Raw genomic sequence first — 26,933 nt, forward strand, 5'->3', positions numbered from 1 at the left:
TGGGATGCAGTTAGCCCAAGTAGCACCTTAACCACTATGCCAAATGCGCAGCCCACAGTTTTGACAGATGCATACAAAGGGGGGGTCCACATCCGCTATACCAGATATAGAACACAGCCAGAACCTCAAAAAGCCGTCTCCACACTGACTCCCGTGCCCACAGATGTACCCAGTGTCCTAAAATCTTCTACCATGGATTACCTTTGCTTATTCCAGGTCTTAATTAAGGTTATAAAACACAGATTCTTTTTTTTAATCTTTTTTTTTTTTTTTTGACAGGCAGAGTGGACAGTGAGAGAGAGAGAGAGAGAGAAAGGTCTTCCTTTTGCCGTTGGTTCACCCTCCAATGGCCGCCGCAGCCGGTGCACCACGCTGATCCGATGGCAGGAGCCAGGTGCTTCTCCTGGTCTCCCATGGGGTGCAGGGCCCAAGTACTTGGGCCATCCTCCACTGCACTCCCTGGCCACAGCAGAGAGCTGGCCTGGAAGAGGGGCAACCGGGACAGAATCCGGCTCCCCGACCGGGACTAGAACCCGGTGTGCCGGCGCCGCTAGGCGGAGGATTAGCCTGGTGAGCTGCGACGCTGGCCAACACATATTCTTTTTTATAATATGTATTTTCCTGCAGCATCGTGGCTTTGTAATTAACTTATGTGACTGCATGTATAATCTCTTTGCTCCTGTTTATTTCTCAGACGTATTCCTCTGTATGAATATATCCAATTTATTTACCCATTCTCTTCTGCCTGAACACCTAGAATCTTTCCATTTGGGCGATAAAACTGATAAAAATTCTTCTATGAGTTTTGCCACTACTCATAAATATGACAAAACTTGGAAAGATGAACAGCAGCAAACACTAGTAATGCCATGGAGTGAATGTCGCTTTCTTTCAGTGCTGGGACAAGAAAACAAATGGTACAATTGTGGTAAGGGAAGGCCTAACTGTTTACTATAAAACAAATACACACTTACCCTATGATGAAACACGTCTATTCCCAGGGTTGACACATGTCCATAAACAGGTGTGTAGAATATCGCTCCTTTGCCACAGTAAAACTGAAGTCTTATGGATGTTTTAAAATGTTTCCCTAGCTAAGTCTCTCCATGAGCCCAATGATAACATCTATCTTGTCCAAGCCTGTATCCTAGGCATATGACTCACAGCGGTGGCTGAATAAATATTTGTTGAGAGAATGCAAGAATGAATTAATAAAGTCTAATCAAAATTTGAGGAAAACAGAGATATAAAATGTATGGTGAGGAAATGCACAAAGAGATTAATTCTGATTATTTCTAAATGGAATGGTTTGTGTTTTCATGATCATTTTCTGCTATAGGGTGCAGTAAATATGTTCCTTTGCATTAAGTAGACAACACTAATGCACTACTTCTACAGACATTTTTTTAAAGATTTTGTTTATTTGAGAGGTAAAGTTACAGATAGTGAGAGGCAGAGACAGAGAGAAAGGTCTTCCTTCTGTCAGTTCACTCCCTGAGTGGCCACAATGGCCAGAGCTGTGCCAATCCGAAGCCAGGAGCCAAGTGCTTCTTCCTGGTCTCCCATGAGGGTGCAGGGGCCCAAACACTTGGACCATCCTCTGCTACTTTCCCAGGCCACAGCAGAGAGCTGGATTGGAAGAAGAGCAACCGGGACTAGAACCAGCGCCCATATGGGATGCTGGCACCACAGGTCGGGGATTAATCTACTGCGCCATGGCGCCGGCCCCTCTACAGCCATTTTGACAAGTGCCTGTTTGTCAACACGATGACCACATACCCTGGATCTTTCTAGAAGGTCTGTGCTCTGTGCCCTATTGCTTGCTGAGTTGGGTTCCAAGTTTGGACTGTCCCAGTCATTATCAGAGGCAGGATTCCAACTCTGACCTCCCCTGCCACGTGGCAAATTCTATCCCTGGGTTTCATGAGGGTGAGCCTGGTGTCAGCTTGCAGTTGGAGAAAAACGTGGGGAAGAGGCCACTGAGGAAAACAGCCCCACGGTCATTTTCTTCTCAGGGATGACTTATTGGTTTAGGAGAACTTCAGGGAGGGATGGTAGTGTGCTTAGCTCCAGCTCTGCATGGACAGTATTTTCAAAACACAAGAGCAAGGGTTTTATTGCTATGCTGATGTACTCCTCCACTTGCTTCTCTCTAGATATTCTGGTCAGAGCCTTGTCTGCCTGATTCATTGTTTTCTTCCCAGTACATTTAAGAACTCATATTTTAGCATGATTAAAGCTCAATGCACACACACACACACATTATTTATTTGAGGGAGTGAGGGTACAATGGGACATATCATTATGCTCTAAAAACTGTATGTATAGGGACCTGGGTAGTGGTGCAGCAGATTAAAGCCCCTGCGTGCAGTGCTGGCATCCCTGTGGGCACCGGTTCGAGTCCCAGCTGCTCCACTTCCAATTTAGCTCTCTGCTATACTCCGGGGAAACAGTAGAAGATGGTCCAAGTGCTCGGTCCCCTGCACCCACACAGGCGACCTGAGAGAAGCTCCTAGACCCATTATGACCTTTTGGGGGAGTGAACCAGAGATGGAAGACCTCTCTCTGTCTCTACCTGTCTCTGTAACTCTTTCAATAAATAAAAATAAATAGATCTGTAAAAAATTGTATATATGAAGCACAGAAATTTGTGTTCTTTAAACACATAAAAAGTGAAAAAAGAGAGATCTTCCATAGCTGGTTCACTCCCAGATGCCTGCAACAGCCAGGTGGGAGGGGATCCAGTCTATCAGCAAGACGCTGGATCGGAAATGAAGCAGTTGACAGGCTGACCCCATCAATGCATATTTGTGAATGGAAGGGAAAGAGGGGAAGGGTTGAGGAAGAAAAGAACAGGCAAGAAGGAGGAGATAAATTCAACACATCATCTCTTCGCTGCAAATCTTAACTCCAAAAGGGCCAAGATTCCCTGGAAAATAAAATCTGTTCTCTTTCCCACCATGTTCTCTCTTCAGAAGGCAGTTGGGATTCAAAATAGCAATTTTCTTGTTATATAAACATGTTATCAATTTAAATAAATACATTGTATAAAATAAATATAAATATAATGATTCACACTTAGCTTTTCTGTGTTCACACATCACTGAAAGCCAACTCTGTTAGATGATCAAAGGGGAAATGCATAGAACTATTAATTTCTTGACATTATTTTGAATCATTGGCTTTGGAAGTTACACACTTAAGTCAACTCAATTATTTCCTTGAACCTGAAATATGAGAGAGAAAATATTACCGATATTCAAAGATCATCTGAATGGTGGTGTAACAATGTGTCTATGTGAATTGTGCACCTAAAATGATTGATATGATTTTACAAAGTAAATGGGGGAGCTGGTCCTTCCCCGTCCTCCTTTCTCGCCCACAGTGTTCTCTGAAGAGCCTGCCTCAGCATGGTCCCTGAGCACTAGAAAAGGCAGGGTCCCAGACAATGCCAATGGGCAGTGAGCTTGGGTAAGAAGCCCCCTGTGCTATTCACAGTCACGAAGATGGTTTTTTTCTTTCTGCAGCCAAGCCCAGCCCATGCTGACCAGTGTGTGGGTCACTCAGGTGGGAGCACCCCAAGGGTAAGAAGAGAGAGGAAGCCTCATCTCAGATTGGAGCATGTTTGCTGAGTTAAGGGAACAGGAAGATGCAAGAGAGGCTGTAATTGGTTGGTTGTAGCCCTGGGGGAGACCACAGGTTGTGTTCCCCTGAATACAGTGGCATAGTGCACACTAGGCACACCGGGCATGTGGCCCAGGCACTAACTCTGAGTTAACTATAGTGATCACATCTCTTCCCAGTGGAACCCCTTCTGAGAGGATCTAGCATCGCAGAGGGCTGGAAGAAATATCTTTTGGGGGCCTCAGCTTTCTCATCCATAAGGCGGTGATAATCAAATCTGCCTCACCAGGTTCATGCAAAAATGGACTGTACAACTCTGTAATATACAACAGTATCTGGCACAGGGTGAGTCCCATTTACTATCTCACAACCCCTTCAAATTTTTAAGAAGAAGATCTAAAGATGGTAGAAAGATCTGCCAGTGGCTTCTTTTTGTAATCACTCCAACAATAAAGGGAAATTGTAAGGCGCTGGGACTTTTTGCTGTCCTGAGATGCTACCGTGAAGCAAACAGGCATGACGAGCAGTGACTATCTTTAACATCTCTACCTGCTTCAAAACTAGTGTTGCTAAATAAAAATCAATCTTCATTTATCTTAAAGAAAGGAATCACATGGATGAATTACCATGCATCTGGTAGTGGCTGAGTTTGAATAACTGAGGAGCTATTATAACTACTTGCTGACAACACTGTAAGGAGAGGAAAGGAATAGAGAAGTGAAGAACTAAAGGGAAGGAGGGAAAATATGGGAAAACTGAGCAAGAGAGATGGGTGAGAAAGGCAGACAGAGATAGAGAAGGGCAAGACAGCAACAGGGAGAAGGGAGGAAGGAACTCTGCAGAGGCAGGGAGCTCTAGAAGAAAAAAAAAAATCCAGGAAAAAGCAAGGTTTATTGACTAGTTGACAAAACAGACTAAAAAATCAATGGTGTTTTCTCTGACATGTTAGATAACTTCCCAGTAATGCCGGGCAGCTTGCTCAAGGAGAGGGGTCCGTGTGGCTGACAGCTCTTCTCCAGGACAAGCTGAGTTTTCTTTCTTCTTCCGTCTCCCCAGGTGGGAAGCGCTGCAGCCTGTCACCTTCCAAGAGGATGAAAGTGAACCTTCGTCACCACGCAGGGAACTTCGGGCTGGAGCTGGAGCTGGTGGAGCTGAGGGACTGGGCTTTTTCTTCTTGTTTTGTATCCAGGGGCTCTGGCAGTGATGGATTCTGTCTTCCTGGCAGCTGGAACCTGATACCAGGGATACTTTTGAAGATCATTGCCAAAACAGGCCCTGGAGAGAAGGAACTAACTGACAGTGCATCCGTAAACTTTAGTGTTGCTCACATAGCTTGTGAAGAGGAGAAGCAATGTAAATTCTTCAGTATCAACTCAGTGTTCTTATAATAGCTTCAGTTAAATGTGGGTGACCAGCAACGAGGACTTAAACTCTCATGCTCCTGGCTCTTACACGGCCATAAAAATTCAAACACTCTCACAAATTGAATGCACACAGGCTTTGATACCAACAGAATCCAAATTAATGACACTAATGTAATGTGAGCAATTAAAGATATTAATTGCCATTATGGGATTTAATAGTCGAAAACTTTAGCTTCAGGTATATTTTTACATATTAACTTTCTTAGTCTTTTGTCCTCTGTGATGATAATAACTCCCTAATAGTTACATCACACAGAATAGCATTAATATCTCCTGAACCTTCACTTGCAAATTTAGAATTGTCAGGTTCATCAGTCTTCCATTTAGAACCAAAATTCTGCAATGGAGGGAGATCAACTTTTGAGGGGGCCAGCTGACTTTCCATAAAGCTGACTTGTTCTCTTGAAGATGAGGCTAGCGTTGTGGCTTTTTGAGATCTGTATTAAATGGATGTATAGTTCTATTATTGCTGCAATCAGGAAAAGAAAAGTTTCCCTAAATGTATTTTCTTGCAAACCACTGCAAAGTTAACGCAGACAAGGATGATAACCAGGAGACACATCCAGCCATGAGATTGTGATCATCAAAATTCTTATGCAAGGCATTTGCAGCTCGCCTTCCTATATTGCTCTTTGCCGGGAGCACATTTACTTCCTATCATTCACTGGGAACACTTCCCTCTGCAATATGTGGTATTGAACGTGGGCCAGACTTAGGTAGAAACAAAAAGGAAGAGCAAGTGCAGGAATTCACCTCTGTACTTAGTATGAAGGTGATTTGCAACTTGCGTTTATTCTGGTCATCACCTGATTAGAAGTAAACCAGGTGGAGAATTCGGAGGTCTAAGCAACATATCCTGAGATGCTCACGGTGCGGTGGAGTTCAGTGTGAGAGCTCATGGTCAACAGTAGCCTTCTCGATGAGTCCACAGCCTCAGACTCGGGAACCCCTGCGCCTGGTGGTGGGGAGGCCAGGGTGACCAAAGATGCCGGCGTTGAGAGATGAGGTCTAGACTTGATAGGTTCTGCTCTCACCACCAGACTCACTGCTTTCCCTTTCCTACTGTGTTCGTTGGAAGGCTGACCTGCATGGACTATAGGTTGTCCCTTGTACGTTGCTTTTCATTTGGTTCTCGTGACGGGAGGAGCCAGCAGAGCTGCATGAGGGAGAAGAATGCAGCTACAAAACCTGATCTCCAGGCTGCCTCCTTCCCAGGCCACCAGGGCTGGTGGCAGCTCTTTCCTGGAGGCCACAGATCTTGTCAGTAATTCCCTCCCTTTTCCACTCTTACTACTGTCTCTGGCCCAAGGGTGCACACTGAACATCCTTTGTCATTTTCTCTGTCTCTTCCCAGACTTCGTAACTAGTTCCTTTTATACACTGCCCTCAAATCACCCAGTCTAAGTTCTCTCTCTCTGCTGCTGGATCTTGGATTAATAAGTGTGGCTACCTGGTCAACAAGATGTATGCATTTAAGTGTCCTCAATAAGATAATGGAACATGCACTACACTGACACACACACACACACACACACACACTCCTTGAAGGGGGGGATGGGAAGAGAAGGCACACTTACGATTAACTTAGGATGCGCTGGTCACTGAGCCATGGACTGAGTGTACGTTTCCCTTTTGTAGCCTCTTAATAACATTTGTACAGAGAATTTCTTCGTCCCATGTCACATGAACAGAAATGAGGGTTCAGGGAATGGGAGTGTCTTGCCCAGTGCAACAGAACAGGTGTTTTCTTCGCTGCATACTCAGGCTCCTCGTGGAAGCTTGAAGGGGACTCCGTCTGTGTTAATGAGATTTCAGTTTTAGCCCAATGTCAAAGGCATTGGGGGACTGGAGAATCCAGGGGCCCCTGGGAACAGATCACAACAGTCAGTTGGGCACTTCAGAATGTATGTATTGAGCTACGTGACTCTGCAAAGTAATGGAAACTTGATACAACTTGGTGAATGAAATGGAAGCTTCCGACTCTATGGCTGTTGACACTTAGGAGGAAGAAACAAAGACAGAAATGAACACAAGACATGTATCCAGAGCAAGTGATTGTGGTGGGTACACACATTCAGCGGTAGAAGAGTAGTAAGCGGACATATGTTGTGAAAATACGGGGTTATTGAAATGAACTTCAGTCCATCCATCTGGGGGAAGTAGGTGGCCTGAGTCCTGGATTCTTTTCCTTGTGATCAACAGAACACGAGAGAGTGTGTATGAGTTATTTTTTTTCTTTTATTTTTATTTTTTCTTTTATTACACGGAGCTGGTGTTTGGTTTGATGGGAGATGAGAAGACAAGACTCTTATGTATCTCCAACCCTCACGCACAAAACAGACATAGGCATGTTCTCTATTCCAAACTCTAACCTATAGGAACAAAGGGTGCTTTGAGTCAGCAAAAATTAATTTCCACTGTGGGAAAGAACAAAGGAAAGTGAAGAACAATTGAGATAAATAGACAAGTGGGTATAGTAAAAAGGGCCTTGCAATAGGGACTTCATAAGATGTGTTAACAGCTTTTACCTAAGGGCTAATTTACCCCCCAAAACTTCCACAGCTCACCTACTTTAACACTGTAAGTCAAACTAGACAGACAAATAATCAGAACGTGAGTGGTGGAAGTCAAAAGAAAAATCTGTAATTTTATGCGTTGAAGCATAAAAACCGTTTGTGGGCAGAAGACCTTGATAACCTCCAGTTCAATATCCTAGATTTCATTTTAACAACAGGAATGGGAGCCACTTCCCGCAGGTAGTTCCCAGGTGAGCTATGTCTCCTGGTGCTTCAGCCTGGCGTTGTATGTGTTTGGATTGACAGGATGGGGGAGAGGTAACGTAGCACAGGCCGTAGGGAGCCCTACATCTCCCCCCTGGATCTCTTGGGGAGATGTCTACTAGGTGGCTCTCTCAGGAATGCAGATGGAGAATATCAGTCCACAAAGGGGAGCCCTGTGGGGGCTCTCCTGTCCACGGCACCATCTGAGCTTCAGGCTGACGTCAGGTCAGTGTCGGATCTCAGCCAGGTAATGAGCTGTTGGGATGCTGCTCCCCGCTGAGCCACTAGGGACTCCACCCCACGCTGCTGTCTGATGAGAGCCCCAGGAGACACCCCGCTGGGATCCACAGGCGGAACCCTGAGTCCTGCGAAGGAACTGTTTCAAAGCGATGATTTGAAATGGACTGGAGATGTAGTGAGACCTACCAGGCTCTTCAGCAGTGGGAAGACCAAAGGTGAGCGCTGGCAGCAGTGGGCATTGCAAGTTCAAGCTGACAGAAGTCACAGTGATGGCTAAAATGAAGAGAAGAAACCAAAACCAGGAAGAAGGCGGAGTCAGTGGTCAAACCCAGCAGTGGACGCCTCGCTGTAAACATGGCTGAATTATGTCACTTCGGACTCACATGTTCGTGATGATTTGGAGTTTGGAAGAAAAATTACATTCTCATTGCCAGCATTTTCTTGGCAAATCCACGGCATTGAGGAATAACTGTAAAAATATTTTGATTGTCAAGGGTTATTGAACTATGACATAGACTTCGAGTTTAAGGAGGCAAGCTTTGATGTTCAGTAAATCTATTAGCAATTGTCGCTGAATTTCCTCAACTATCTCAAATATACAGCCTCTTCATGCCATGTAGCACTTTGTGGCATCTAACCTTCCTAGTGGCTGTTGGAGCCATGGAAACACATTCCTGATTCATGGTTCCTTTGGCAAAGACACGTCAGTCTTGACTAAGCACTAATTCCTTTTCTAGGTATCATACCAGGAAAGATGAGGACGGCACAGCTCATGCACCCAACACTTTGCTATCCACTGGGGGCTATGAAGACAAAACCAGAACTAGCATTGATTGAGAACCAATTAGCAAATCCAGGCACTGCCCTAGTTGCTTTCACATTCTTTCTTCTTCTTCTTCTTCTTTTTTTTTTTTTTCCAGGCAGAGTTAGTGAGAGAGAGAGAGAGAGAGAGAGAGATCTTCCTTCCATTGGCTCACTCCCCTAATGGCCGCTATGGCCGGCGCTGTGCCGATACTGTCTTTTCCCTGTTATGTTTCCTTAAGTAGACCTGTTTTTGTATTTTGGATTTAATTTGTACTTTTGCTGGGCCATTTTCTACATTCATCTTCTTCTGTAGTTAAGTTAGTTAAGTTCCTGTTTCTGTGTTTCTGTATGTAGCACATCCTTGAACCAGTGTTGTAGGGCTGGGTGTGAAGATAAAATTCTTTTGATTTCTGTTTGTTGTGGAAAATCCATATTTCTCCTTCATTCATAAATGAGAGTTTTGCAGGGTACAGTATTCTGGGTTGAGAGTTTTTTTTTTCTTTCAGGTCTTGTAATATATCTCGCCATGTCCTTTTTTTTTTTTTTTTTTTTTTTTTTTTGACAGGCAGAGTTAGGGAGAGAGAGAGACAGAGAGAAAGAGAAAGGTCTTCTTTTTCCATTGGTTCACCCCCTTAATGGCTGCTATGGCTGGTGTGCTGTGCCGATCCAAAGCCAGGAGCCAGGTGCTTCCTCCCAGTCTCCCATGCGGGTGCAGGGCCCAAGCACTTGGGCCTTCCCGGGCCACAGCAGAGAGCTGGACTGGAAGAGGAGCAACCGGGACAGAATCTGGCGCCCCAACCAGGACTAGAACCTGGGGTGCTGGCGCCACAGGCAGAGGATTAGCCAAGTGAGCCACGGCGCCGGCCATGTTCTTTATTATTCTTAAAAATCCCCTCCACTCCTCCACTGGACCTTATTTATTTCATTTTCAGATGAAGAAGCAGAGGGCTGAGTGAGTTACACAGCTCACGTGAGGACCTAAACCATGTGCAGCAGCGTCTGCTTTTATCAGGGACAGCTCACAACCTCCACGGGCCTCGCATGAACTTCTACTACTCATCCTGCACTTATTATACTTAATGGACCATTGTAAAATCTTCTGTAATCATTTGTGGTCCCAACCGAGTCAGAAAAATTCCTCTCCAGGATCTTTCCGTCCACAGCCAGCCCAGTTCTCCTCCTTCCTCTCGTGTCACGGGTGAGTTTGATGCCTCCTGGGACTTTTCCCAGGGTGTTTGTCATTGTTATAGCAGCCATTTTTCCGTGACTTGGGGAGAGCAATTATGAAATCAGTGTTCGCCGTGTGCGCGTTCCTTAAGTGCTCCCGAATAAGTTGACTCCCAATGAACTTAGGATTTTAATTCATTTTACCCCATTGCTGCTGTGGAAGGAGTCACATTTTTAAATGTGTGATGACATATGGCTGTTCATTATTTATACATTCTGTAGCAGACTATAAATTTTGCTGTGGACATATATCGAGGCACTGAAACCATTTTGGTTGCAAAGACATAAATCATGGTTACAGTTATTAGTCTAAATGTAACACCACCCAGGTTCTAGATCAAAACCTTTAAAATCCATTGTAATTGATGTCTGCTGCATAACTTATGTCTGATTTTATTAAAGGGGCTCATTATTGTTTATATATTTGGAGCATTAAACTCCTAGCCGGGCATCTCCATCCAGAGTAAATTATGTTGAGGTGCAGGATTGAGAGAGAATAGAAAAGTGTGTCTGGGTGCCAGGGTAAGGCAGGGTGAGCTATTTTGCAAAATGGAGAAAAAAAAAAACGGGAAAAGGAATGGGTGTTGTATTTCAACACAGTCTGACTAATTCATGCAATGATTTAGTTAATTTAGCTCCCCAAAGCCTTGTCCTCTGTACCAATTGACATTCATTTGAGACAAATAAAACAGCAGCGGAGTTGTGTCAGCTAAATTATAAATTAGCAAAAGGGTAACTGAATGAGCTGGATTCCCAGGGCTGCCACTGGACTAGGCTTTTCAAAGACCAGAAGCACTTAGCTTGATCCATACATCACGGCCCTGAGATACTCAGCAGAAGGGGGATTAAGGATTGATGACACTTCACAGGCTCATCAGAAAGCAGCAGGTTGATGAGCCAGTTCTTCTGGAAAACCTGACTGCACAGTGCTGGCACAGTGACCCAAGGGGACAGGCCACGTCAAAATGGCAGAGAGGGTGAAGAGCCAAGGCCACTTGCCCGGGAGGAGAGACAGAACTGACTAGGCAGGCAGGTGGCCAGTGAAGAAGGTGTGATGGCAGGGACTTGGGCCACAGAGCCCCGTGAACCAGGGTCCACCCCTGCCACTCCTTTCCCTATCACACAAACCCAGCCAATTTACAAAACCCGTTGCAGCCTTGCAGTCATCATCGGTAGCAAGGAGGTGATAGTGCCCATAGCCAGGATTTGCTGGAAAGTGTTTTGTTAGCATCATGAACTTTATTCAGGCAGTTTTAGGCTCATGGAAAAATCAAACAGGAAGTATAATATTCCTGCATAGCCCTCTGCTTTTGTTTCCTGTTGTTAACATCTCGCATCAGTTTATGGCATATTTGTTAGAATGGATGGAGCAATATCAAGATACTATTATTAACTAAAGTCCACAGTTGACATGGCACTTCACTTTCGCTTCATTTGTTCTGTGGGTTTTGACAAATCCAATGTCATGTATCCACCATGACGGTATCATACAGAATAATTTCACCACCCCGCTCCCTCCCTGCCCCAGGTCCCTGGTGACCACTGGTCTCTCTCCTGTCCCTCTAGTTTTGCCCTGATGCAGAGTTCTAGGGAGATTCACGTGAAGGCCTGGCAGAGCGTTCAGTCAATGGCTGCCAGCCAGCCACGCTGCAGTCATGTCAGGCCACGCTGTCTACGTGTGCATTTTGGTGCGTCACTTAGGTAAAAGGAAGATTTCAGCTTGTTGAGAAGTTAGAAGTGGCGGTGAAATTATAAGATCTCTGATTGCATTTCTCCCAGAGCAGGGCAGCAAAGAAAGTTCCAGCGAGCCCAGCCTGCCTTCCTGCCTCTCCGACTCCAGGAGAGTGCCTCCAGGCCCCGTCCTTTCCTAGGGTCTTCTGAAGCATTCCAGAGGGGACTGTAGCTGCAAGACCTCTCTCCCAGGGCCAGGGAAGTCTCTGGAGTGACGAGGGACAGCCTCACCAGGACAGCAAGAGCTGACTGCCCCGCCCCACTGCACCTGGTGATCTGGCCCCAGCTGCTTGCGCTCACACCCCTTACCCTTCCTGTGCCTGTGCAAGGTGTGGGGACCCAGAGCTTATACCCAGCAAGGGCATAAGAAGAGACCGGACAGGGTAGCCCGTCAGCTGGTTTCAGGGTCAGGTACAGGAGGTGCTTCTGTGTTCTGGTCATGTCTCCCTGGCCTGTCTCTAAGCGTCCGGAGTGTCCACTGTGAAGAGCAGTGCCTATGCACTCCAGCACCTGGCTCTGCCTCCAGGTTTGCCCCTGTTCATCCCTCAAGCTGGGTGGCCTGGAATTGTAGAGGCGTGGATGGCCCTGGGTAATCCTTTTAATCAATGAGGGATGGGTGTTGATGGCAAATGCCTCTGCCTCCTGTCTTGATTCGGAGGCAAATCCAGTGCACTCCTGAAAGTCTGCAGCAGGTCTGAGCTGCAGCTGCCACAGATGTGCCCATGTGTCGGAGACACAGCCCCTCCCTCTGTGCACCCTCCTGCCTCTCACTTTCCTGCTTCTGCCCTACTGCTTCCGGGGACCTTCTCTGCGAGGGAGAGCTGCCCCTGTCTCGTCTCAGGCCCTGCCTGGCCGGTGGGGCTGCAGGCAGGCAATGGGCAGAAGGTAACAGGAGGAGGATGCTGGAAATTTAGCTAATGAGTGAAAATGCAGTTTCCAATGACAATTACAAAACAGCGGCGAACACGGCCAGGTTGTTTCCTGAGTGCCAGCTATTGTACATGGATTGCATCGCTTAATCTTCATCGAACTGTACAAGGTAAAAAGTATTCAAGCAGCTGTGTTACAGAGAAGGCCATGCAGGGCCAGAGACATTAGAAGACTCGCCTGTCTTCAAATACTAACTCAGAGTGGTCAGCAGCAAAGCTAAGGTGATCCCACTCCAGAGAGCTTCCCTTGTGTGTGTGTGTGCAATATGCAAACTTTAAAGGACATTTTTTTTTTGACAGGCTGAGTGGACAGTGAGAGAGAGAGACAGAGAAAAAGGTCTTCCTTTTCCGTTGGTTCACCCTTCAATGGCCGCCACGGCCGGCGCACCGCGCTGATCTGAAGCCAGGAGCCAGGTGCTTCTCCTGGTCTCCCATGGGGTGCAGGGCCCAAGCACTTGGGCCATCCTCCACTGCACTCCCGGGCCACAGCAGAGAGCTGGCCTGGAAGAGGAGCAACCGGGACAGAATCCGGCGCCCTGACCGGGACTAGAACCTGGGGTGCCAGTGCCACAAGTGGAGGATTAGCTTATTGAGCCATGGTGCCGGCCAAAGGACATTTTTAAATAGAGATAAAATCATGACTGACATTTAGATAGAAGAGGAATTGTGTGTGTCCAGGACTTTATGTATCTTGATAATTAATGAGGAAGCCAGTAAGATATTTACCTCAAAACACCATATCTTCATAGGCAATCAAAAATGTTGAAGTGAGTTTGCAGATAGACCCAACCACGGCAGCAAAATTGGCCCACATCATAGGACAAAAATCAATTGCCTTCCACTGGGCACAATTTGTTTGCTTTTCTTTGGGTATGAATCATTTTTAGCATCAATTTTCTCCCACTTATAGGATTGTAAAAAAGACCATGAAAGACGTTTCCCAGAAGAGTGGACACCCAGTTATCTCCCTGGTCCGAATCATAGACTCACACTCATTTTGTTGACAAAATATATGCATTGCACAAGGGCATGACTTCTATGATGGCAATGATAATGGAATACAACAGGGGTTGGCAAACTTCCTTCCTGAAGGATCAGATAGTAAATATTCTAAGCTTAGTGGGCCGTGGCGTGTGTACCATCAGTATTCAACTCTGCTCTTGTATCTCAGAAGTAGTCATAGACAGTAAAGTATAAGCCATCATGGCTGGGTTCCAGCATGAGGGAACTTCAAAAAGTCTGTGGAAAATAGAATAGAAAATAAGTTTATCTTGGTGCAAAATATTTTTGAAACCCACGCATACAAGGAGTGTTTAAAAAGTTCATGGGTAATGTATATTACTTAAAAAAAGAAAGGATTTCAAAATGTCTTGCACTGAGATAAACTTCAGCTTTGATTTCATTTTCCAAAACCTTTTGAACTATCGTGTGTAACTTAATTCACCAAACTAGGTAGCTAGCTTGCAGGGAGCTAGCCTGGCTACTGTTTTCTGACACCCCTGGAATAGAGTATTATGAGATGTATGGAAACATTGGCCAAGATTTTTTCCCAGACAGGATGCTAAATTCATTTCAGAGTTACTGATTGGCCACCAAGAATGTCTGATGTGTATAATAGGTTATAAAGACAAAATCCACCAGTGCCGCAGCTCACAAGACTAATCCTCTGCCTTGCGGCGCCGCCACACCGGGTTCTAGTCCCGGTCGGGGCGCCGGATTCTGTCCCAGTTGCTCCTCTTCCAGGCCAGCTCTCTGCTGCGGCCAGGGAGTGCAGTGGAGGATGGCCCAAGTGCTTAGGCCCTGCACCCCATGGGAGACCAGGAGAAGCACCTGGCTCCTGCCATCGGATCAGCATGGTGCGCCGGCCGCAGCGCGCCGGCCACGGCAGCCATTGGAGGGTGAACCAACGGCAAAGGAAGACCTTTCTTTCTGTCTCTCTCTCACTGTCCACTCTGCCTGTAAAAAAAAAAAAAAAAAAAAAAAAAAAAAAAAAAGACCACTTATAAACTACGATGGTACATTTCTTTACCATTGAAAGCCTGCCTTCTAAAATCCAAGTCATCGAATATGTTGAGCAAATCGAGGTTTGTCTGACTGTGTGGAGGATCCAATGTTCTTCCTGAAAATAAAGCCCATAAAGGCTGGCCCAACCATGCAGACCTGTGCAGTCTAACTGAAAGAAGCGAGGGACTGTGCCCTAAGCATGGGGAAGGTCTTGTAGCTTTGTTGGAGAGAGAGGAATGTGGGGAGTGGGGAGAAAGAGCAATGCATCTCACTGATACCTGTGGCCCTGTGGACGTGAAGATACTGGCCTGTTCACTTGTTCTTTCTTTCCCCAATGTTCATTGCTTTTATGATCCCAGTTTTGCAGTGTTTAAGGCCACACTGAAGCAGCGTTTATTCCAGAGCCCACCTCTTGGAACAACTCTATCCCTCTCAGACCTCTATGTTCGCTTTGCACCTCCACCACCCATTCATGCACCCACCAGTTCTTTCACTGAATGTTGCCTGTTTTCTAGTGAATGGGACGCCGCAGTCACAAACTAAACCCTTCTCCTACAGATCCCTGCCTTCAAGGAGTTTTCATTCCAAGAGAAGCAGTCAAATAAAATGAATCAATAAAATATACATTTTGACCTTGGTTTATAAATACCAGAGTGCGGCCTGCTTCTCCCACTTCAGCATAAACTCACACTGTGGCAACAGCAGCCTTGTTGTATGGTGCCCAGAGCACCTAACTCATGAGTCGCACACATCAGAGTTCCCTTGTCTGCTTCCTCCTCAACGTACTTCTCAGATTGGAAAAGCGCGAACCTGAAATTACAGTTGCATTCACCGTTTAGGCTGCAGGTGCACACACAGCCAGCAGTGACTCAACCAATCCTGTCCTGTTTACCCACTGGAGTCGCAGGGGTATTAGACTTGTCCATGGAGAAGTCGATTCATTTGGCCTCTCCCCAGCTCTCAGCTTTGGCGAAAGGGAAATGCGAAGGCCGTGTTTCCAGCTGCTCTTCTCTTATTCCTTTATTCTCTGTTGATCTCTTTGCAAACTCCATGGATACAAAACAAAGCTCTTCGGCCCTCTTGTCTCAGAGCTGAGCATTCATTACCAAGTGGCACTGGGGAGACATTTGTGGGTTTACAGACAAAAGGAAAGTGTGTGCACATGGAGGCAGGGTTGCTGGGAACTTTCTTTGCTTCCCCAACAAGACCTGTGAAGCTCCCATGCCAGCAGGCTTCCTGCAAGTGTGCGCTTTCTGCCTGACCATCGCTGTCCCTCTGCACCCGAGTAGGTGCCCACTGCTGTCCCCTCAGCGGCTGCGCTTGTTTGTCATTTGTTTAATTCTTCTTATGTTTTGTAATCTGCCTGGTCTGTCAGTCAGATGGTGTTAAACTGCACAGGCTTTTGTCTCCCTCTCTCTGCGGCTGTATTTATTTACTGGGGTTATCATGGTGAACTGTATGTTCCTTGAGTTAAGGCACTTTTGAAAGAACAATTTTAAACCAGGAAAAAAAATCCACAGAATAATTCTCTTTTCCATGGTAAGCTCTTTGGTAAAATGACAGTATCCTGTATAACTGGGGGCATGGTGATCACTTCATCTTTATCTTGGAAGCTCCTCTGGCGAAAGCGATTTTTATATTGAAAAAGGGAGGATTTCCTTTGAAAAATCGACATGGAGGGTGAGCTTTCTGGAAATCACTTTCCCATTGAGGAATGTGAGCTTGCATTCATTCGAGACTGTGGTTTTACTGTTTCAGAAAGCCCTTTTAGTAAGACAGAAAGGGGATGGAGACAAGAAAAGAGAGAAAGGCGAGGGAGGAGTGAGGGGAGAGGAGGACGCTGGAGGAGGAGAAGCATGTGCAGAAAGGAGACAGGAGTGAGGGGAAGCAGGTGTGTTCAGCCCCTCGTGTTGCTTCCCTGTCTAGATAATCAGGACTAATTCGTCGCTTTTGTGTTTCATGATCTGGAAGACAACAACCTTTCCTACGCTGGAGATTCTATGTCTGGATGAATAACATTAAACGAAGCCTCTAGTTATTGCTATAAATGTCACTAAACTCTCAGAAATGCAATTTGCTAAAAATTGAAGCTTATTTGTAGTTGACAACCAGAAAGTATCAATGTAGCAGCTATGTGCTAGAGTTGAGAAAGTTGTGGCGTCAACCAGGACTGGGGTATCAACTGCTAGAACAGTTAAACACCACCGAGGGACCCAAACCTAGCTCCCAAAAGGGAGACCTCAAATACCACTGAGGGTAGATACAGTATCAATCTGTTTACAGGGATAGCTAGGGACACGGGTAGAGGTGTTGCATTTGTATAAACAGGGTGGAAGGCAGTACTGCACTTCATAAAAGAGATATCAAGTTCAAGAGGCATTCTGATTTCTGAAAAAATTTGTGCAGATAAAGGTGCTTCTCATTTTTAATTCATTCAGCATCTGTTAATGGAGCATTTCCTGTGTGAAAAGCATTGTTGTCATTACTGGGAATAGAGTGGTCAACAAAATACCCCTGGAGATTGCAGTCTGTGGGGAGATGAGAACTGAACACCAATGTAACATATAGGTTGGAAGGCAATTTCAGATGTTGTTACAAAGAGAATGACAAATCACAGGAATGTGATGGCAAATGTGGGAGACTTCACATATAGTCCTGAGGCAAGGTCACCCTGAATGGTTGTTTCTGGACCATGGTCTAAAGTATGGGATGGAACAAGTCACAGGTGCACCAACGAGAGAGCACTACAGACCCAGAACAGAAAACACGCTGAGTCCGAGGGATGGGTTCAATAAACAAAATAAGGCTACAACGGCCTGGGAAGTGGACAAACAGAAGTAGAGTAGAAGATGCAGGAGGTGAGGCTAAGGAGTGAGAGCTGGAGCTCACTCAGAGCTCTGTAAGTTGAGAGATGGAGGTGGGACCTTATTCCAAGTGTCCAGACATGGATCTGTGAACACTGCAATAGTGGGTGCATAGCAAGTCTAGAAGACTTCCCAAGCTCTCTCCTCTTTGCATGACCTTAGAAACTCATAGTTCATCTTAGGTTCTCAGTGTTCACGTTTGCCAAGTGATAGAGTTAAACGTGATTGTGAGATGCATCCCATGTTGATGCTTAATGCCTGCTTCTCTGAGATCATGCAGCCAACAGGTGCTCAGCTTCGGCACAGGCTGTAAGTACTTAGTTTGTCTTTATTCAACCAAATACGGAGCCCATGAGCTGGAGGGCAGAGGGCCTTGGACTTGCCAGAAGACATGAGAGGAGACCATGTGAGCTCGGGATCCACCCATAGGGTTGTTCTGTGATCCCAGCGTGGCCCCAGCCGTGAGTTCTAAAGCACAGGTGTCGCGAGAGTAACCTGGAGAGTGCGTAGCCTCATCACTTGCTGCTTGCTAGGGAATATGCCACTTGCTTCTCTGATATTTTTCATCTGAGCAAGTACCAAAAAATCACAACAGGACTCGCCCTTCCCATCAGGCCGGGGCTTAGGCAGAATTTCCTACAGACTCCTTCACAAGCCCACCCTCATACTCACCAGAGTTTGATGTCACTGAAGTTGGGATGAAAGGGAAAGAAGGGGCCGGTTGCCTTTGGAGCCCATGTCTCTGCAGTCAGGCAGTATAATTGAAAGCGTGCCCCTTTCTTGTCCAGGGGGCCAGCTAGAATTCTCAGCAGGAACGTGGCTCCGGTTCTCAGCATTTTCTGTAGACAGGTTTGAGGCGTGTTGGCCGTGGGAGCTACTCTCCCTGTCGCTGACTGCTGCCATTTCCATGTCTTCTGAAGAGCGTCATTTCAGACAAAGCTTAGAGAGGTGAAGACGCAACACAGAGGGTGGGAGAATGCGGGACTCCTGCCCTCTCTGAGACAGTGGCAGCACAAGGTAGCACGGAGAGAAAACCAGACAAGAGGCGACAGACCAGCACCCTCGCCTTGGTTCTGACACCACATAGTCGGTGTTTCTCACTTAGCACCTGAGCGTCAGTGTCGTTGTCCATAAAGTGTTTCTAGGCTTCACTGCCTTCAACCACACAAGGAATGTTTCAGAGGTCAGAAGAGAGAATGTATGCAGAAATACTTCCTGAATACTGAACTAGTCTATGAAATAAATTGAGACCCTGTGTGTTTGGTGTAGCAGTTAGGATGCCTTTGAGGGTGCCCACATCCTATATTTGAATGCCTGGACTCGAGTCCTAACCCACTTCTGATTCCAACTTCCTGCTGATGGGCACCCTGGGAGACAGCAGGTAATGACTCAGGTAACACCTGCGTGAGACACCTGTACTGTGTTGCTCGTGCCTGGCTCCAGCCTGACTCGGCTCCAACTGTTGTGAGCATTTGGGGAGTGAACCAGCGGATAGACGCTCTCTGCCTATCACACTGTCTCTGTCTGTCTACCACCTTCTCTCTGTCTTGAATAAGTATTGGTTCACAGCTGCATACAATACAGTCACAGGACGAAAGCAAGAGGTTATAAATCCTTTGCAAGTGAGGCTGTGTTGGGAAATCCAAAGCTCTACTATTGATTCCAGCAATAGGACTACCACGGTTTGAATATTTGATTTTCTCACTGGACAACTGTTTGGCTAAAGGAGGCCGAGGGAGATATGAACAGGTGGAAGGATGAGGCTTTCATATCCTCCTCAGGTGATCGCTTAGACAGTGAAGAGCTGAAGAGCGAAGAATGTGGACAAACTCCTGAACCTACCCTCAGTCCTCAGTGGCTCTTGATGTCCCGTTTCCCAGGGACTTCGTCTTCCCTTGAGAGGTCAGTTCCCACCTCTGTCCTTGTCGCAGGGCTCTTGTTCCTCAATACTACAAGTATGTAAGGGTTGTGGAAGGGGCAGGACAAGTAGGGAACATGTGGAGATTCCAACATGTCTGCGTGTTCTCCACATTACAGAGGAAAACACACAGTGCAGTGAAGGTGGAATACCTGTGAGGGATGGGCAGTTAACTGTTCCAGTCAGAGAGGCAGATGAGAAATGGCTTCTGTTTTCACTCTCATTGTCTGCACCCCAAACAAGAAACAACTTGGTGGTAACGTGGTAGGATCACAGGATAGGACAGTGGGGTTGCTTGTGTCCTTGCCAGTATCTCAAGGCTTAACTGGTCCCTTTCTTTCTTTTTTTTTTTTATAGTCTTTTTTTTTAACTTTTATTTAATGAATATATATTTCCAAAGTACAGCTTATGGATTACAATGGCTTCCCCCCACAATGACTTCCCTCCTACCCGCAACCCTCCCCTTTCCCATTCTCTCTCCCCTTCCATTCATATCATGATTCATTTTCGATTTTCTATATATACAGAAGGTCAGTTTAGTATACATTAAGTAAAGATTTCAACAGTTTGCACCCCCATAGAAACACAAAGTGAAATATACTGTTTGAGTACTCGTTATAGCATTAAGTCTCAATGTACAGCACATTAAGGACAGAGATCCTACATGAGGAGTAAGTGCACAGTGACTCCTGTTATTGACTTTACAAATTGACACTCCTGTTTATGGCATCAGTAATCTCCCTATGCTCCAGTCATGAGTTTCCAAGGCTATGCAAGCCTTTTGAGTTCTCCGACTCTTATCTTATTTAGACAAGGTCATAGTCAAAGTGGAAGTTCTCTCCTCCCTTGAGAGAAGGGAGGAGACTTGTTCTTTCCACTGGGATCTCACTCTCTCACTCACAGAGATCTTTCATTTAGGGTTTTTTTTTTTTTTCTTTTTTTTGCCAGAGTGTCTTGGCTTTCCATGCCTGAAATACTCTCATGGGCTTTTCAGCCGGATCCGAATGCCTTTAGGGCTGATTCTGAGGCCAGAGTGCTGTTTAGGACATCCGCCATTCTATGAGTCTGCTGTGTATCTCGCTTCCCATGTTTGATCGCCCTCCCCTTTTTTATTCTATCGGTTAGTATTAGCAGGCACTAGACTTGTTTATGTGATCCCTTTGACTCTTAGTCCTTTCATTATGATCAACTGTGAACTGAAATTTATCACTTGGACTAGTGAGATGGCATTGGTACATGCCACCTTGATGGGATTGAATTGGAATCCCCTGGTATGTTTCTAATTCTACCATTTGGGGCAAGTCAGCTTGAGTATGTCCCAAATTGTACATCTCTTCCCTCTCTTATTCCCACTCTTATGTTTAACAGAGATCACATTTCAGTTAAATTTCAACACTTAAGAATAACTGTGTATTAATTACAGATTTAAACCAGTAGTATTAAGTAGAACAGACAAAAAAAATACTAAGAGGGATAACGTATTAAGTTGTTCATTAACAGTCAGGGGTATGCTGATCAAATCACCGTTTCTCATAGTGTCCATTTCACTTCATCAGGTTTCCTTTTTGGTGTTCAGTCAGTTGTCACCGATCAGGGAGAACATATGATATTTGTCCCTTTGGGACTGGCTTATTTCACTCAGCATGCTGTGTTCCAGATTCCTCCGTTTTGTTGCAAATGACTGGATTTCATTGTTTTTTACTGCGGTATAGTATTCTAAAGAGTACATATCCCATAATTTCTTTATCCTTAACTGGTCCCTTTCAAAATAACTTTTTATTTTATTTTTTAAAGATTTATTTATTTATTTGAAAGGCAGAGACACAGAGATACAGAGGTAGAGAGAGAGAGAGAGAGGTCTTCCATCCACTGGGTCACTTCCCGAATGGCTGCAATGTTTGGAGCTGAGCTGATCCGGAGCCAGGAGCCAGGAGCTTCTTCTGGGTCTCCCAGGTCCAGGGGCCCAAGGACTTGGGTCATCTTTCACTGATTTCCCAGGCCACAGCAGAGACTCAATTGGAAGAGGAGCAACTGGTACTCGAACTGGCACCCATATGGGACGTTGGCACTGTAGGCAGCAGCTTTACACACTAAATCATGGCACTAGCCCCTGAAATAATTTTTCAGATGTGTAAGGTGCGGAGCCAGCACTGTGTGGTAGCAGTTCCTGCTTCCCATATGGGCGCTGGTCCGTGTCCTGGCTGTTCTACTTCTGACCCAGCTCCCTGCTAATGTGCCTGGGAAGTAGCAGAAGATGACCCAAGTGCTTGGGCCCCTGCACCATGTAGGAGACCTGGAAGAAACTCCTGGCTTAGGCCTGGCCCAGCCCCAGTCATCGTAGACATTTGGGGAGTGAACAAGCAATGGAAGACCTCTCTTTCCCTGTCTCTACCCCTCTCTGAACTCTGCCTTTCAAATAAATAAAATAAATCTTTTTAAAAATGTGTAAGGTGACTTGCTACCTCCAAACAGAACCAAAATTCCTGGGGACAGGGCTGGGAATCTACCTTTTCCACAAGCACCCTGGTGATCCTCATGTACCTAAATGTCCCAGGGACACAGGCTTATCCTGGTCCTTTTCTCCCATAGAGTGTTTCTGATTAGAAAGAGGGGAAGCAGACGTGGGTCATTTCCCCTTGTCTCAAGTTCAAATTCCCCAACAGAATGGATGCAGTTCGTGAGCCCTCAGTGTGTCCATGGCTACTGTCTTCATCGGTTGCTGGAGCTTTCAAGGCCAGTTTGCTTTGCTGGGCTGGTGGAGTCACATGGCTGCATCGCCTGTGCAGTGTGTCGCCTGCACCTACAACGCGCGTTTCAAGGGAGAAACACCCTGGAATGGAGCTGGAGACACAGGTTAGCCCTGTGTGTTTGATGTGAAAATGACCAGCCCATGTGCCCTTGGCGTGTGGATATTTCAAACTGAGATGCGCGTGAATTGCAAAACACAGGCTGAATTTCAGACACCCCCCCCCAACAAAGAGTATAAAAGATCTCATTAATTGTTGTATTGAAATGATAATATTGTGGATATATTGAGTTCAGTAAAATATATTATCAAGATTAATTTAAAATGTTTCTGTTCCCTTTATAAATGTGGCTCCTAGAAAATTAAAAATTACATAAAAGAGTACTTCAAAAGGCCCATAGAAAATGGAATAAAAAGATACATTGATTTTGGTGAAAAACGTTTTTGAAATCTCTGCAGTTTTTTCACACTATGCATTTTCCATGAACCTTTTGAAAACCCCTTGTATGCATGGATTTCAAACTCTTCTGCACCAAAACTTATCTTTTAGTTCCATTTTTCTAGAAAAATGTTTAAGTCCCCTCATACATGCTTCACATTGTATTGCCACTGTGAGTTCTGAGCCTTTTATTTAAAATATTTATTTATTTATTTGAAAGGCAGAGTTACAGAGATGGAAGGAGTGAGATCCACAGAATCTTCCATCTGCTGGTTCACTCCTCAAATGGCCACAATGGCCAGCGCTGGGCCAGGCCAAAGACAGGAGCCAGGAACTTCATCCAGGTCCCCCATGTGGATGCAGGGGCCCAAGAACTTGGGCCATCTTCTGCTGTCTTCCTAGGCCATTAGCAAGGAGCTTATTCAGAAGTGGAGCAGCAGGACTCAAACTGGTACCCATATGGGATGCTGGCGTTGTAGGCAGTGGCTCTACCTGCTATGCCACAACAGTGGCCCCTTGTCGCTCCCCCTCTGTGTGGAGGAGCGACACTGAACCCTGCCTAGGTTTACCTATCCGAGTCACGGCACCATTATGTCGCTCCCCGTCTTCATGGAGGAACGACACAGGACCCTGCGCTGTTCTTTTGTCTGCTCGGCCCTCCCCAGGTTTGCTGCTGGTTCTTCCCGGGTTGGCTACTGTCCCTTCCACCTCCATGGAAGGGCGGTTCCCCCTGCCACTTTCCCCACTTCCGCGGGGGAGCGGCACACCGCCGACCGGCTCTCTCGGGGGCTGCACAGGTGTTCCTTCAGATAGATGTTCCCCTTAGATGTTCCTGGTGCATGTTGTCTCTCTCCTCCTTTATAGTCCTCTTCCACCAATCCCAACTCTGCTACCCACACGCCGAGTACGCTGCTCTCCTCCAATCAGGAGCAGGTCCCACAGTTTATTGGTTGAACTGGAGGCAGCTGTGTAGAAGCTGTTTCCTCCTCTCCCAGCGCCATATTGTGGGAGAGCAGATGCATAGAATAAGTCTTAATTCCAGTAACTTAGCCTAGTCTCAGTTGCTCCCCACAGCCCCTAAACTCTTTTATTGAATATTTACAGAATATATAACTATACAATGCTGAGTGATTAATATCGGGTCTACATTTATATATTCTACAACATCTCACCCTACACCGACACCACACAGACGTAAATGGTGCTCACGATCAGCATTCAAGATCAATGCCTTTGGAGTTCTCCAAGTCTTCCTCTTAAATAAGACCACATATTGGGTTTGGGATGCAATGACTTCCCAGTACCAATGAAGGACGTCTCAGATTTTGCCTTAGGGAGATGACACATGGCTAGCATGACACTTGCTGCTTGTGGATTACAGAACAAAGGGTATTGATTTTGAAGGGGCTAAGAGACTGTTCTGAATTCAAGGGTCATCGGTGATCAGCTTTTGGAGGTAAAGTGTTTGCTTTGAATAATGAGGGTATCAATCATTTTTATTCAGACCTTGTGTTCCAAATTTGGTCTACAGCCTTCATACACTCCCAAGAAAGCTTATTATTATATAGAGTCCAAGAAACTGGGATGCTTATGTAAACCCAAATTCCCCAGCCTAACTCAGAAGTCAGAGCAAGATGTTCCGTTTTAAGTAAATACCAGAGTTGAAACAGTAGCTGTGCTACTGCCCCGAGCCCCAGGCAGTGGTGAGACGGAGAATACTCCTTCCTTCTCTGCCCCCTGGTCCTGCTTGTTTTCCTTTGAAGAATAATTAAGATTTAATGGCATATTTTCACAGTTTTTTGTCTGCCTGCTTTCTGACTGCCTACTGTGCAGAATGCTTGCGTTTGATCCCGGTCATTACAAGAACTGTACAGTAATTGCCTATCTGGTGACTCGTTAATGGAGGTCCCCAGAGAGTGGAGTTGCTGCTCTTTTGAAGTTCATCTTGTTTACTGTTGGCCCTTCTGGTTTAATCTATATCATCAGAGAGCTTCGCTCAATCATTGGCAGCCCAATCTCTTCTCATTGGAACACAGGCACTGGGCAAATACGTTGTTGCTTCCTTTTCCTTTCTTTCATTTCTCCCCTCTTCTTTTCCTTCTTCTTCCTTTAAAATTTTCTTCTTGACCCTACCTACAAGGACTCACCTTGGTCAAGCCTAAGGCTCATTTGCACCACGGATGCTGCAGACCACTTGGAAAACAGCCCGATAGGTCACAGGTGAGAGAACAACCAATCGGGTGGATCTTTAAACAGATTATTCTCCATTTAGAGCTCATCTTGTGGGCTCCCCATAGGGAGTGCATCCTCCCCCAAGCCCTTCTGGGATCCTCCAAACCCAGCTCTGCCTGGTTGATTTGACCATCCACTGACTGCCTTTGTAACACTTCTCACAAGTCACTTTGGTCATTTATGCGACTTCTATCACTGGAAACACAGAGACCCCGCACAGTCAAGTGTTATATCCTCATTCCTCAACCCTAGTGTTTGATAAGGCTTCCTAGCACATAGTATATGGACATAACACATTCATAGAAAATTTGGACATTCTCCAGGTCATGCTAAATTTACTCTGTCATTCCCAAAGGCAGAAAATGTAATACTTCAGGTGCACCTTGCTCTGTGGTGTTTTACTTTGTTGTACTCTGCAGATACCGAAGATTTTTACAAATCAAAGATTTGTGGTAAACTTGCAGTGAGCAAGTCTATCAACAACATTTTTCCAACAGCTCACATGATCACTAGCATTGTTTAGCAATAAACTATTTTAATTAAATTATGTACTTAGCTTTTCCAGTCAAAATGCTGTTGCTCACTTCATAGGCTACAGTGCAGTATGTATTTAACTTTCACATGCATAGGAAAACTAAAAGAAAGTGTAGATTGCTTTAATACATACTTTGAAAATGAACTTATGCTATCAGAGATATGCCTATTAATGTTAGGTTCCCATTCCCTTTTTTTTTTTTTTTTTAACTCCTTCTTTCAGAAGATATGGAAACAGAGGAAAGTTCTAAAATAGGAGTTTGGATGTCAAAAGGGTAGGAGACCTTGTTGTTTCCAGGGTTAGCGCAGGCAGAGTTCATGAGCCTGGTGGCGACGTGGAGACGGGTGGCCAGGACGCCTGGAAAGGCGTTCAGCACCATGGCTGAGGACAGCGGCCCCCTTAACACAGCAGCGCTTTAAAACCACAGACCTAAGCAGAGCGCATCAGTCTTCCCTAGTTCACTATCTGAATACTGGAACAGCAAACTTCACACCCAGTTCACACGTGGAGATATCAGTACACAATCAGAGATGAAGAGAGAGACAAGTGACGTTGGAGCTACGGGATCCAGATAGGAAAGAACTTAATTTTAACTCAGGACTTAATCATTATATGAAAGCATAACTTTTTCCTCAACTGTTTTGATCTGTTTATTTCTAACACCATCTCACTGCCTAGAGCTACACACAATGTCAATAGTATCACAGTCCCAGTGCATAAGCATGACAATTCCAAGTTGGAAAACAGGCGTCATCAATGCATTTCAATTTCAACTGAAAATAATTGTCTCGATAATAGTTCAGTCCCCCCAGTAATAGGATTCTCTTTCCTAAGCCAGGCCGTGTGGTAAACACGTTCCACGCGTTCCCTGATTTAATCACCACCACACTGTCACAAGAAATAACTACTCTTGTTATTATTTTGTTCTCCTTTAATGTGAGAAAGCAAGGTTAAGAGTGATAACAAGGTATTTGTCAATTTGGTGGCTGAGATTCAAATGTAGGTTTCTCTGCAAAGCTCTCCAAGGTTAGAAGATATTTGCAATAATAAAATGGTTGCATGCGATTTTTTAAAGAGATTTATTCATTTACTTGAGAGGCAGAGTTACAGAGAGAGGGAGAGACAGAGAGGTACCTCATCCATTGGTTCACTCCCCCAAATGGCCACAATGGCTGGAGCTGGGCCCATCTGAAGCCAGTAGCCAGGAACCTCCTCCAGGTCTCCCATGTGGGTGCACTGGCCTAAGTACCCAGGCCATCTTTTACTGCTTTCCCAGGCCACCAGCAGGGAGCTGGATCAGAAGGGAGCAGCCGGACCACATGGGATGCCGGCGCTGCAGGCAGATACTCAACCTACTAAGCCAAAGCACCAACCCTGGTTGCATGTATTTTATTGCTTACTATGCGGCATGATTGAGGAACCATATCTAAAGTTAA

At 45.6% G+C, this 26,933-nt stretch overlaps 1 long non-coding RNA gene across 1 annotated transcript in view; it reads left to right on the forward strand.

Moving 5' to 3' along the window:
- The window catches only part of LOC149120635 (uncharacterized), a 75,758-nt gene extending 70,486 nt beyond the window's left edge, over nucleotides 1–5,272 (forward strand). Inside the window, exon 4 of the long non-coding RNA XR_016225937.1 lies at nucleotides 4,681–5,272. This is a non-coding gene — a long non-coding RNA (uncharacterized LOC149120635). The remainder of the gene's footprint in view (nucleotides 1–4,680) is intronic.
- Nucleotides 5,273–26,933: the final 21,661 nt, after the last annotated feature.

This window comes from Oryctolagus cuniculus, chromosome 19 (assembly GCF_051225735.1).
Source record: "Oryctolagus cuniculus isolate XC-2025 breed Fujian yellow rabbit chromosome 19, ASM5122573v1, whole genome shotgun sequence".
Taxonomy (NCBI): Eukaryota; Metazoa; Chordata; class Mammalia; order Lagomorpha; family Leporidae; genus Oryctolagus; species Oryctolagus cuniculus.